Raw genomic sequence first — 12,527 nt, 5'->3', positions numbered from 1 at the left:
GAGGTCATCAAGCACTGGATCCAGCACTGGATCCAGCAAAGAGACAAAAAGAAGAGTGGTGGAAAGATCAAGGTTGGAACCTATGTTGAGGTCATCAAGCAAAAGCTCGGATTGGGGGCGATACTGGGCCGAGAGCCATGTCCTGGTCCCACTATTATGGACCCTGAGAGCTACCGTCAGGCCCTTTTCATCTCTATCTCACGTGGGCCAGCGGGTCACCAGGACTACTATGACTGGCGCTTTGAGAATGGCTCTTCCCGCCGGTTACCATTTGGCCCATCCATCTCCTCACATGACCCATCCACCTGGTTGGTCTCAGCTCCTCCACCTCCGGCTTCTGACATCCCCAGCTCCTCCACCCAGCCACCACCATCAGAGTCTGCGCGCCCATACCCACCCGACCCCACTCTTAGGGATATCTACTCCCTCATGAGGGACATCAGGGATACTCAGCTGTAGCAGGGCCGTCACATCACGACTATCCAGCAGCAGACCGACCTTCACAGCGATCGCTTGGATGAGCTCACTGGACACATGTGTGACTATGCTGACCGCCTTGGTGACATCGAGGACCAGTTTCACGACTGGCGCTTCGACCCCTCCTATGATTACTGATCAGGTTTGTTTTCACTACCCCAGCTTCTATCTTTTTATCTTAGTTTACTTACTGCATGTCTTGAAGCATTGAGGACAATGCTCAGACTAAGCTTGGGGGGGGTGATTAGTTGATTTGTTTAGTTGCATGTAGTTTGTCCCTTTTTTTATTTTTGTGTTTGCATGTTTTCAGGATAAATTTGTGTGAATTGCAAGAATTAGGGACCGATTTGAGAAATTTTTGTTGTGACATGGTTGAACTTGTGAAATTGGAAACAACCACACATTTGGTTGAAAGAAATGTATACGATAGTTTGTTTTGGGACTTTGTAGAATTGAGAATTGAATTGTACCAAGAAAGCATTTGAAACCGAACTGTGCCTTGTAAGAATAGAGAAATGGGATTTGAAAGCAATAGAAGGTTAGGATATCCATTGGTATGAGAGAATACCATTGGATATGTGTATTCATGATATGTGCAAACATCAAAAAAAAAAAAAAAAAAAAAAGATGGAGAAAATAAGAGTACTGGCTATAAGTCCATTAGGGCGCCTTTGAGCTCGTCTCCCAAATAAAAAAAAGAGATTAAGAACTTTTGCACATAACAACACATGTAGTCCGCGACTTTCTGACTTAAGCTTGTTCCAAGCTTGGGGGGGGTATCAAAGAAATACGAATCACCACAAATGAGGGCATGAACTTGGTAGAAAAATGAACTATTGATGCGTTTGATTACTTAGTTCTTACAAATAGCAATACATTCTTGAATATAAGGTTTTAATCGATTGAATTGTGGGGTTAATCAAAATTTACCAAAGGAAACCAAATCACTATCCAAAATGACTCTAATAGGTTTCTAACGAACGCAAGACCGTGCAAATTTTTCTCTTAGTAGATTAACTTGCATTTAGGTAAGTCCAACAACCAGAACCATACCTAAGTTAGAATTTTTGCTTGAGGACAAGCAAAGTTCAAGCTTGGGGGAATTTGATATCTCCATATTATATCTTAATTATGACCCTGATTTACACTAAAACCTGTGTTTTAAAGCCTATAAAAGTGGACTTTGTACTTGTATTTCGATGAAATGTGGTACTGCTATGCTTTGTTTGGTATTTTGCAGAAAAAAATACGAAAAACTGGATCTGACTACTTTTCATACGATCCGTATGACATTCCCTACGGACCGTACAAGATCTGCCCAACCACAGAGAAGGTTCTACAACAGAAGCCCAAAGTCTCCAAGACAAAGCACAGGCATACGGCCCGTACGGGGTCCCCTACGGGCCGTAGGATGCTAATTCGAAAAAACCAGCTGGAATATGAAATGAGCATAATTTAAGGAGGCCGAAAAGGAAGCCTCTTGGGACGTGATCTGGGGCATTAAATGAGATATTCCACACCAGAAAATGGGGGATTCATTCACTGAAACTGGGACAACTTTTCTTGGAGCAAAAGACAAGAGGAGGAGAAGAGGAAGAGAGGTGAAAAATGCGAGTTTGCAACGGATCTTCGGATTTTCCACTATTTTGTCATGAACTCTTTCATCTCTTGTTATTTGTGTTATCTTGTGAACATGAGTAGCTAATTTACTTTGTTTCTAGGGCTAAGATGTAGTTTCTAGTTTGGTTTTGTTTGCATGCTACTTGGATTTTGTGTTGAACGCTTTGTTTTTACCTTGTTGTGTAGTATTTTGATTGCTTTATTTGTGCTTGCTTGAATTGATTAGTCATCCCGTTAGATGAATGCGCACATCTAAGTGTTAGGAGCCAAGTCTATGATATTTAATCCAACCGAATAAAGTATATGAAGTAGGGTGAAACCAAGGAGTACCCGAAAGGTGAAACTTTCCTTGAGGCGAAAGTCCTTGGATACTAGTAGTAAACCGACAAGTAACTTAGATAAATTAGGCCAAAATGCGAAAGTTGAGGTTTAACGCATCTAAGAGGGAAGTATTTGACTCCGGTAATCGGGTACTAGGCCAAAATGCGAAAGTTGAGGTTAGGTATCTAGATCTGGTCGATAGAAACCCTAAACATTAGCATCAACACAGAAAACAGTAGCTGCAGCATTAACTCGGGGTCCCCTACGGGTCGTATGCCTCGGGGCTGAACAGAAATGTAATCTGAACCCTGGAAACGCCTTTTTATCATTTGAAAACAACTTTAATTATTTTTTTATTGTCTTTTAAATTTGTCATAAATCAGTAGAATTGTTAGAACTAAACCAAACCAAATTTCTCTCACTTCTTGAATCTGGAGTGATTTTAGGATAAGTCCGGTTATTTTCTTCCGTCCCTGTGGATCGATACCTGAGCATACTCATCGATAGGATAGTACACTTGCTATCTGATTTGACAGAGTATAAGAAAGGTTTAAAAGGTATAGCTTGCTATACCGAAACTTTGTAGCATATATTCTGTGCGAACAGACTATATTCTAATAATATGTGAGAGAAAACAAAAATATAATTATTATCTAATTAAATTGTTAGTGTTAATAGAATAAAGTATATTCCTAAGTGTACTTTGGACCAGTTGCTTTTGCAAAAGCTTATACTAACATGCAATGATAAGGTGCATGATTTGAATAATGTCGGAGAAATTAAGGAGCTTTTTTCCCCATTAATGGAAAATTATATCATATACTACTGGATCCTACTTCCAACATATTGGAGAGCAAAAGAAAAAAAAAATAAGGGGGAAATTAATATAATAAAAATAAAACGTAAAGAGATTTTGTTGTCACCTTAATTTTTTTGGAATTTATGCCCAAAAGAAAATTGCATTATTTAATTTTAAGTTTTCTAATTTTTTTTCATTTTTTTCCCAAAATAAAGTTTAGTATTGTGAAAAGCTCACAATTTCATGCTATTTTTTTTTAACAAAAATATATACAAAACTTATTAAATCAAACTTGCATTTCAATAAGATGTAGTGTACGTTGAAATCTGGCTTAAAATTTTCTCTTTTATTCTGGTAGCTTCTATGTACCATGCCTTTAAAAAAAAAAAAAAAATTTCGTTTATTTCCTAAAATGTTGAAACCATTTTGGCATTTTGCAATGCACTTAAATTTTCTCTTTTTATTAGCAATGCACGGACTAGTTTAGACAGGCTATCTGTTTTCCAAATATTTTTGCATAAATTTTGGAGATGAAAATAAATAAATAAGGGGACAATAAAAAAATAATAAAACTAAAACGGAATAGATAAATCCTTGTCACCTAACACTACAGCAGAAGTTATTTTCAGCGACCGGCGAAATTACCGGTCGCTGAAACCCTTTTTTCCTAAAAAAAAAACGATTTCGCAAAGATCAGGCGACGAAATGAAAAATTTGGGCGCTAGATGAAATTTTTTCCCGCGCCTACCCCTGCCTCCTCTCCACCAAACGAAAACCCTCGCGTCTCCCTCCCGAGTCCAGACCCAAACCCTACACCCCCGCCTACCCCTGTCTCTCCTCTCTACTCCGCCTCTCCCTTCTCGCCTTGCTCTTACGCTTGCATTTCTCTCTCGCCTCAGACCGACGGCCCTCAGCATCTCTCTCTCTCGCTCTCTCGACGCACCATCTCTCTATCGCGCTCTCTCGCCGGACCAGCCAAGACCAGTGGCAAGACCCAAACGTTAAGAGCCTCTCGTGTAATTGATCATGTCGACATGGATTGCTTCTATGTGCAAGGTTTTTCTTCTCAAATTTCTCAATTTGGGGACCAATTTTAGTTTGATTTGGGTTTCTAAACAACTAGGTTGTTTAATTTCAGTGGAGCAAAGGAAAAACTAGGTTTCTCAAATTCCTCAAATTGCTTTAACCAAGTACAATTTGGCATCAAACGGTACAGTATTTTTTGGCTATAATTATGCGATCAATAAAGTATTCGAATGATCTTTCTCTCTTCTTTTCAGGCACTTTTTCTTCACTGCCATGTTATTTACATATGGTCGGTTTCTAAGCCATCATCTTGTCAACACTGTCACAACAGATAAATTGCTATATAAACTCGTCAGTGCACTTGTCAAGTACCAGATGCTGATCTGTTATTTTCTTTACATTGCTGGTAAAATACAAATTCAATTTAAAATTAAGGTGCCAACCCTATGTTGTGCAATAAATGCTTTAATTAAGTCTCAATTTGATCCCTATTATTTTTTTGCATTAATCTAGGGTTTATGTGGTTTATTCTGACTCTGAAGAAAAAGATGTACAAGTATCAGTTCAAGCAATATGCATGGACTCACATGATTCTTCTCTTGGCCTTTGCTCAGTCATCTTTCACCGTTGCAAATATATTTGAAGGAATATTCTAGTAATAACAAACCTTTTTCTAAAATTCACTGAATAGTTGTAGATGTACATATATAACACCTGAGTAACTTGCAGGAAAAAAATAAAGCTTAGGCGCACTTAGAAAAAATTTATAGAAATTCAAACATGAAGTATGTTGTATGTTAGTTGCAAGTATGAGATATACCGGTAAATTGCTAATAAGACGATCGACATTATTACAATGAAATAATTGCTTTTAATGACTAATTAGTTATTAGCTATGTGTTTGTTAAATTAATTATTTGTGTCATGATTCATTACTTGTGCTGTATTGCTTGTGGCGATGCAGGTTTCTTTTACCAGCTTCTTTGATTGCAATAAATGATGTGGCCGCATATTTCTTTGGTTTCTTTTTTGGGAGAACTCCTCTGATAAAACTCTCCAAAGAAGACTTGGGAGGGTTTTATTGGCGCATCAGTTACTATAATAATATCTTTGCCTTTCTGGTGATAATTTGTCCTTTTTGAGGGTTTTATTAGCAATTTTGGCTTATACTATACAATTCGAAAGTAGAAAATTTATTTGTCTACTTAATGAACCTGTTCCAATAATATCTTCCGTGGTTTTCTTTTGTTGTACCTTTCAATGTTCAAACAATGATTCTTGGTTGTATAAAACTTATTTTAAAGTTTGAGCCTTTTGTTTTCTAAAATAAAACCCAAAGTCAATACATTGTTACATTAAATGATGCACCTTGAATGACAAACTAGTTACTGTATTTAATGTTAATCTAAATTTTTTATCAAATTGCAAGTTAATGTAAATACCTAGAGGAAAGCAAGTGTATTGGTATTTGTATCAACACATGCAAAATACCAACTCAGGAACTATTTGTATACACTGAATTTGATGCACACAATAACATAGGCTTACATTTATTTTATTCATATTTGTAATAGACCTTGTACTTGTTTCTATTTATATGTTTATCTAGGAATAACTTATAATTTTGACTTGTATTAATGTAGGTATATGATGTGATGTATCCTAAATAATGTCATGGTAAAATTTTCCATTCTGTTAAAGGCACAAGTTTTTTATTGGTTTTTTATATTTGTATTTGTTAGGTTGACTAATACAATCTATGATGTGAATAACTTGGTTGGTGCTTTATAGTTCAAGAGATGACTTCACTTTGTTTTTGTAGGCAATTAATTAATGATATAAGGACGAACTATGAGTCCGAGAAGGTAGAGATTATTAACTTGAAAAAGGCAAAGGTACAAATCAATTTGTTTTTTCTTTATTAAAATTGGAAAAACAAGTGGTTGCCTTGTGATTCTCAATACTTGAAGACTAGAATTTATTTATGTTTGAACTTAAATTTTAATAGCCTGGGTCAAAAATACCCTTCTGTTGAAAACTGGCAAATCAGAGGACAAAAAACTTTGATTCTGGTAAAATAAATAGGACAGACAGATAGAGGATTTAATTTCATGCAGTTTAGGCTCAAATTTTTATCAATTTGGATTTTTTTGCTATTTTTAATGAATTTTTGAAGTTCAGCCTTTGAAATGGGAAAAAACAGCAAAAATGACAGCACTGTTCCTAGTTTACCCCTGTGTTTTGGCTACTGTTTGGTATAGCTAGGAAGCCCCAAAATTTGTGAAACTTTACTAGCATATAGAACACCATGTCCTGAGAATTTTCATATAAAGAACATGAAATTTGGCTTGGTTAAACTCTTGGAATGAATTTCTAAAGTTGCCTACGATCCCTTCTTGACCTCCTGTGACAGATTAGCCAGTGCAGGCTGATCAAAAATCCAAATCCAAAATCCACTTACACAGTTAGATAGAGGATAGAAAAACAAGTGGTTTAGAGCTGAAGTTTTATCCATTTGGATTTTTCTGCTATTTTCTAGTTATTTTCCAAGTTAGACTTTTCAAAAATATAAAAATAACATATTATACAGCATATATGATTTGAATTTCTCCCTATCGGCTTATCGTTTGAAGCTAAAATTTCTCGCAATAAGTCCTTGCTTGGTACCTTTTATTAATTGGTGTTACTATCATTTGCATTTGTCAGATTCATGGCTGATGATCATGCTTGGAGAGAACTCGCTGAAATCTATGTTTCACTACAAATGTAAGAAGCATCTTTAGAAAATAAGTAAATTTGTAACTAATGGAGTTTGTAACTTTGTAGAAAATTATCAATGTGTGTATATATATGTGATGGCTTTTTATTTATGTTATATGATATCATGTTGTATGTCAATATTGAATTGTTGTATGATATTTGATATTAAATTCGAATCGAGCTATTATGTATGTTATGATTATTTGATATTATATTCGAATCGAGCTATTATTTGATCTTATTGTTTGATCGATGTGAATGTTTGGTCTGTGTGGTACCAATTAAATGGAAAAAAAGTAAATAACCAAAAAAACTCAAAAACCTGACAGAAGGGTATCAGCGTCCGGATTTGACTATCAGTGACCGTTTTTTGGTCGCAGATATCTCTTCGTGACGTCAGCAAAAAACAACAGCGACAAAAAAAATTGGTCGCAGAAAAAGTATCAGCGACCGGTGACGTCATCGGTTGAGTATTTGCAACAATACTTTCAGCGACCGGGGTATCAGCGATCGGAATCGGCTTTCTGCGACCGGGATCACTATCAACAACCAGCGCCTAGACTTTCTGCGACCGAAAAATCGGTCGCAGAAAGTGTTTTTTGCTGTAGTGTAATTTTTATTATTTTTTTCAATCATACCTAAAAAAATATATTATATTTTAGAATCCAAGCTAAATTTTGGTGCATTCTTCTAAATATTGGTCACATTTTCAGGCTACATTTTTTATCAAAAATAAAATAAAAAAATAACTCATTAAATCCCTGTACTTAGATTTTTCAAGAAGATGTAATGTTAAAATCTGACTTAATATTTTATTCTTTATTTCTGAAAATGTTGAAACGCATTTTGCAATGCATTTGGTGGAACGAATGGTACATATAGTTACTTACTGTATAGTGGAATAAATGTTCAGTTTTTGTGATGATGATGTTATGTGTTGTCTGGTGCTGCTTTCCGCCTCTTCTTCTTCTCTTTCTGTTTCGAGGTGACTGTCCTGGATTGGTTGATTTAGTTCTCAGTCTGATTTGATTTAGTGCCTTATCTGGTCCGGTCAATTCAGTTCCCTGTCTGGTTTGGATTCAGTGCATTCTCGGCTGTGATATGCGAACAGAGGAAACCATCTCTAGGCTCCTATCACGCTAATCAAGGAAGGATGATTAATTTGCATCGACATGATACACATATCCCTGTGTTTTTGTTTAATTTTGTTTAGTTGTATGTTTTTTCATAGATATTGATTGTCTAATTTTATGTAACAACTACTTTGTAATTTTTTTCTATTAATAAAATTGCCTAAGGGTTTCATCCCAAAAAAAAGAAAAATTTACAATGCACTTAAAATTTCTCTTTCAAGTAGAAATGCACCAACTAGTTTAGACTGTTTAGACAGGCTATCTATTTTCCAAATATAATTGTACACATTTTAGAATCATTGGACCCATCAAAAGATATGCATCAGATGCCACTAAGCCACACCTTAAAAGCCCATGCCACCCCAACACACCCACACACACAGAGCACGCAATTCATGTGGGAATTTGAGGCTAAGTGTTTTTAATTAGGAAGTTGTACTACAGGGACATCAATGGAGATAACGTAAAACCCTTCTACCTAGCCACATCAATCACCTCCACACAAACCACCAAATTAACTCAGACACACAAACCCTTCTAAGCCCCCGGGTTATGCACATGGAGTTATGGACTCAGATGCATCGTATCCCGCATAGAATAGTGTCCCTTGACGGTATTCAGACGATAGCGAAATCAGTCGCACCAACTCTTACTCAGGTCAGTGAAACATTCGTAGGAGGGACGAACAAGCATTATAAGGTAAAACTCAAATTACCTATTGAAAAACCGTTACCAGACATAGCACCAGCTACTCATCCCCTAATTGGGGATTTCAATGTGTATCTAGTGTATGAAAGGTTGTCCAGAATTTGCTTGTATTGCTCTAGAGTTGGGCATGACCATACTGATTGTCCAGATAGAACAAGAATGGAGAGTTTGGCATTAGACCCAAAGTACAGTAACAGACCTGAAATGCAGGGGATTACTAAGCCTCGAGTAGGAAAGTGGATCAATGATTCAACGATGGTCCCAAACATTGACACAATTTCTTACAGCCCACAACAACCCTCAAACAATAACACCAATACACCCCGCTACATGGATCACCAGCCAAGACCCACATACACCACTACACAAACAGACCCGCAATTCGGAGCAGCCTAACTTACAGCCACCCCAACCAACCCAAAAGTGAGACAGTTTGTAGATTCCATTGAGGCACGAGAGACTTCCCATGCTAGGAAGAAGCATGTCATGGAGGCGACCCATGTGCCACCTCCGGACCAGATATGAATCTTTTGACATGGAATATCCGAGGAGCCGGAGGTCCTCGGAAGCAAGAATTCCTGACCAACCTCCTCCGGTCCTCAAAGGCAGAAATTGCCTTTATCATTGAAACTAAGAGATCTGAAAACCAATCAACCTCCCTCTAGATAATTCTACCTATGTGCCATCTGTTGGGCGCTCGGGTGTACTCTGGCTCCTATGGGGCAACGATACCAATCTCCAAATAATCCAAAAGAACAGGTTCTTTATTCAAGCAAGAGTTTCATCGACAGATAGACCTCCTTGGACGCTATTATGCGTCTATGGAGACCCACACCATTCACAGAACAGTGTACTATGGCAAGAATTACAAGGCATAGCGCGCAGGGAAAACAGTTGCTGTGCGATGGGTGACTTTAACTCATTTCTTAGTTTCCAGGAAAAATATGGTGGAAGTAGTAGAGTAAACAGCAACACAACACACTTTCGGAAATTCCTCTTTGATTCGGGCATAGTGGACCTAGGTTTCAAAGGCCCAGCCTTTACATGGACCAACAACCAACACACCTCCTGTCCCATCTTTGCACGCGTAGATAGGGTTCTAGTAACCCAATCCTGGTGACAAACATACAACCATGCGTATGTCAACCACCTACCACGGATACACAGCGATCATGCACCTATTCTTCTGAGAACACAGAGCCAGCCAATACCTAAACACTATGCAAAACAAGTTGGAGTCAAGAGACTAGTCTCCATTGGAATGAGAAGATGTCACAGATGAAGAACACCATAAAGGAATGGGCAGCAACAACTCCAACCCCTCAGAACCAAATGAAGTCCCTTCAACAAGAGATTTTGAACCATCAGTCTTTGCACCCCTTGGTACAGAACCCCGCTTATGAAGATAACTTGCTACAAGAATTTTCTAAGACGGAAGAGGATATGTCCCTATACTGGTGATAGAGGGCCAAAATTCTCTGGTATACGGAAGGGGATAGGAATACAACATTTTTTCAAGCGGCTGCAACACATAGGAGAAGAATCAATACGATTAAACACATCCGAATTGATGAAGAAACAGTCATCATGGGTCAGGCCCAAATCAGACAGGCTTTTGTAGCATATTTTAAGAATATCTACTGCCCACCTCAAGGGACTCAAGCCCAGAACCCGAACCAGTTTTTTCATAAATTCCAAAACATGCCTTTTCCAAAAATACCTGACTCAGCCCACGAGCAGCTAATAGCAGCTCCTCTGCAAGGTGAAATTGAGGCCATATTGAATAGCATGGGGCCGGATAAATCCCATGACCTGGATGGGTTGAGTGCACAACTATTGCAGACCCATTGGGATGTATTTAAGAGTGATTTAATGGCAGACATAGGTCGGGCATCTAGGGAATCAAGGATCCCGAATAATTGGTTGCCAAGTTATATTACCTTAATCCCAAAAATGGAAGAAGCAGAAAGACCAAAGGATTATAGGCCTATAACAGTAGGAAACATAACATACAGGCTCTTGATGAAGATTGTTGCTCAGCGGTTGCAACCGCACATGAGGAAGGTGATATCTACAGAACAAACAACATTCCTTAAAGGGCAAAATATCACTGACAACACCATCTTAGCAAGAGAGATAATCCATTCCTTTAATTCTAAGGGTTACAAAAATGAGTCTTTTATGCTTAAGGCAGATGTGAACAAGGCATTTGATACGGTGCAATGGAGTTTCATTTATGCAGCCATGCAAGCAGTGAACATCCCAGGGAAGTGTTAGTTTGTAATAATCTAGAAGTCAATAATACTATAATTTATCATAAAGCTTTGTTCATGAATTGAATGTTTAATTATATATCATTTTGTTGCCATGAATATTATTGAATTATGGATTATTTCGAGTTCATGACTGGAATTGTGAAACTCCATAATAAAGATGATATATATTCTTAAGAAGTCACTAACCGAGGTAATTAGCAAGAACACTAATTAACCGTTACTAGGTTAGTATGTGGATTAAAAGATGGTTAAGTTTTACAAACCATTGACACGAGATGTCATTTTTGTTAGTTTGTAATAATCTAGAAGTCAATAATACGATAATTTATCATAAAGCTTTGTTCATGAATTGAATGTTTATGTATATATCATTTTGTTGCCTTGAGTATTATTGAATTTATGGATCATTTCGAGTTCATGACTGAAATTGTGAAACTCCATAATATAGATGATATATACTCTTAAAAAGTCACTGACCAAGGTAATTAGCAGGAACACTAATTACCGCGATAAGGTTAGTATGTGGATTAAAAGATGGTTAAGTTTTACAAACCACCTGACACGAGATGTCATTTTAATCACATAGATACATGTTCTAGGAACATAGTATTTGACAGACCCCGAATGAAACATTAAATAGAATTATGTTCGTGTCATTTATATTTTCATTCAGTGTCAGGTTCTACAGTATGAGGTATTTATCGTTCCCACTGAGAAATATGTATGTGTGATTGTTATCTAATGCTGTCCGTAAAAAGCAGTCATAACAGTAGCTTTTCCATATGTATAGCTTAGCTGAGTAAGTGATAGTTTACCAATAATACTATTTGTCCCTCGTATTTTATACGAGCTATAGCATCACTGGGCCCCTTGATAGAGTAAGATTATCTGCTAGCGGTATAATTACAAGAGTAATTATATTTGATAATCTGCTCAAGATCAAGAAAAGATTCAGTTAGCAAGGATGACACACATCTACCTTGAAACTAATTTGATAGCTATGAGACAGAAGAACATACACAAGTAAATTGTTTACTGGATCGTGATATTGTACTGTACAGCATCATCTGTGTAATTGGATGGTCATGATGTATACTGCCAGATACCGCTCATGATTATAGAAGTTAAAACAGTTTTAACTCTATTTACCAACATAACACAGATCCTATTGGGTCACACCATATAGGAGTTAATCGGAGAATCTTATCGTGATTGATTATAAATTGGTTATGATCAATAGTAAGATGGTTATAATTAATTATACGTGTTATAATTAAATTATAAATGTTATGTAAAAATAACAAGCAAAAACATTGGTTAATTTATAAACGTGTGTGACACGTTCTATAAAAGTTAACCGGTTAATTTATAAATGTGCAGGACACGTTGTAAAAATTACCGAAACAA

At 36.9% G+C, this 12,527-nt stretch overlaps 1 long non-coding RNA gene and 1 pseudogene across 2 annotated transcripts; both read left to right on the top strand.

The window, feature by feature from the left end:
- Positions 1-517: 517 nt before the first annotated feature.
- LOC144553912 (phosphatidate cytidylyltransferase 1-like) lies at positions 518-5,368 on the top strand (annotated as a pseudogene). The gene is made up of 6 exons (XR_013511465.1): positions 518-619; positions 788-798; positions 4,356-4,427; positions 4,498-4,649; positions 4,757-4,898; positions 5,208-5,368. The product of XR_013511465.1 is annotated as a phosphatidate cytidylyltransferase 1-like (transcript).
- Positions 5,369-5,632: 264 nt separating this feature from the next.
- LOC144554581 (uncharacterized) lies at positions 5,633-7,222 on the top strand. The gene is made up of 3 exons (XR_013511653.1): positions 5,633-5,920; positions 6,066-6,138; positions 6,950-7,222. It is a non-coding gene; the product is annotated as an uncharacterized LOC144554581 (long non-coding RNA).
- The last annotated feature ends 5,305 nt before the right edge of the window (positions 7,223-12,527 follow it).

This window comes from Carex rostrata, chromosome 5 (genome assembly GCF_964058835.1).
Source record: "Carex rostrata chromosome 5, lpCarRost1.2, whole genome shotgun sequence".
Lineage (NCBI taxonomy): Eukaryota > Viridiplantae > Streptophyta > Magnoliopsida > Poales > Cyperaceae > Carex > Carex rostrata.
This window is presented reverse-complemented; position numbering and strand designations above follow the sequence as displayed.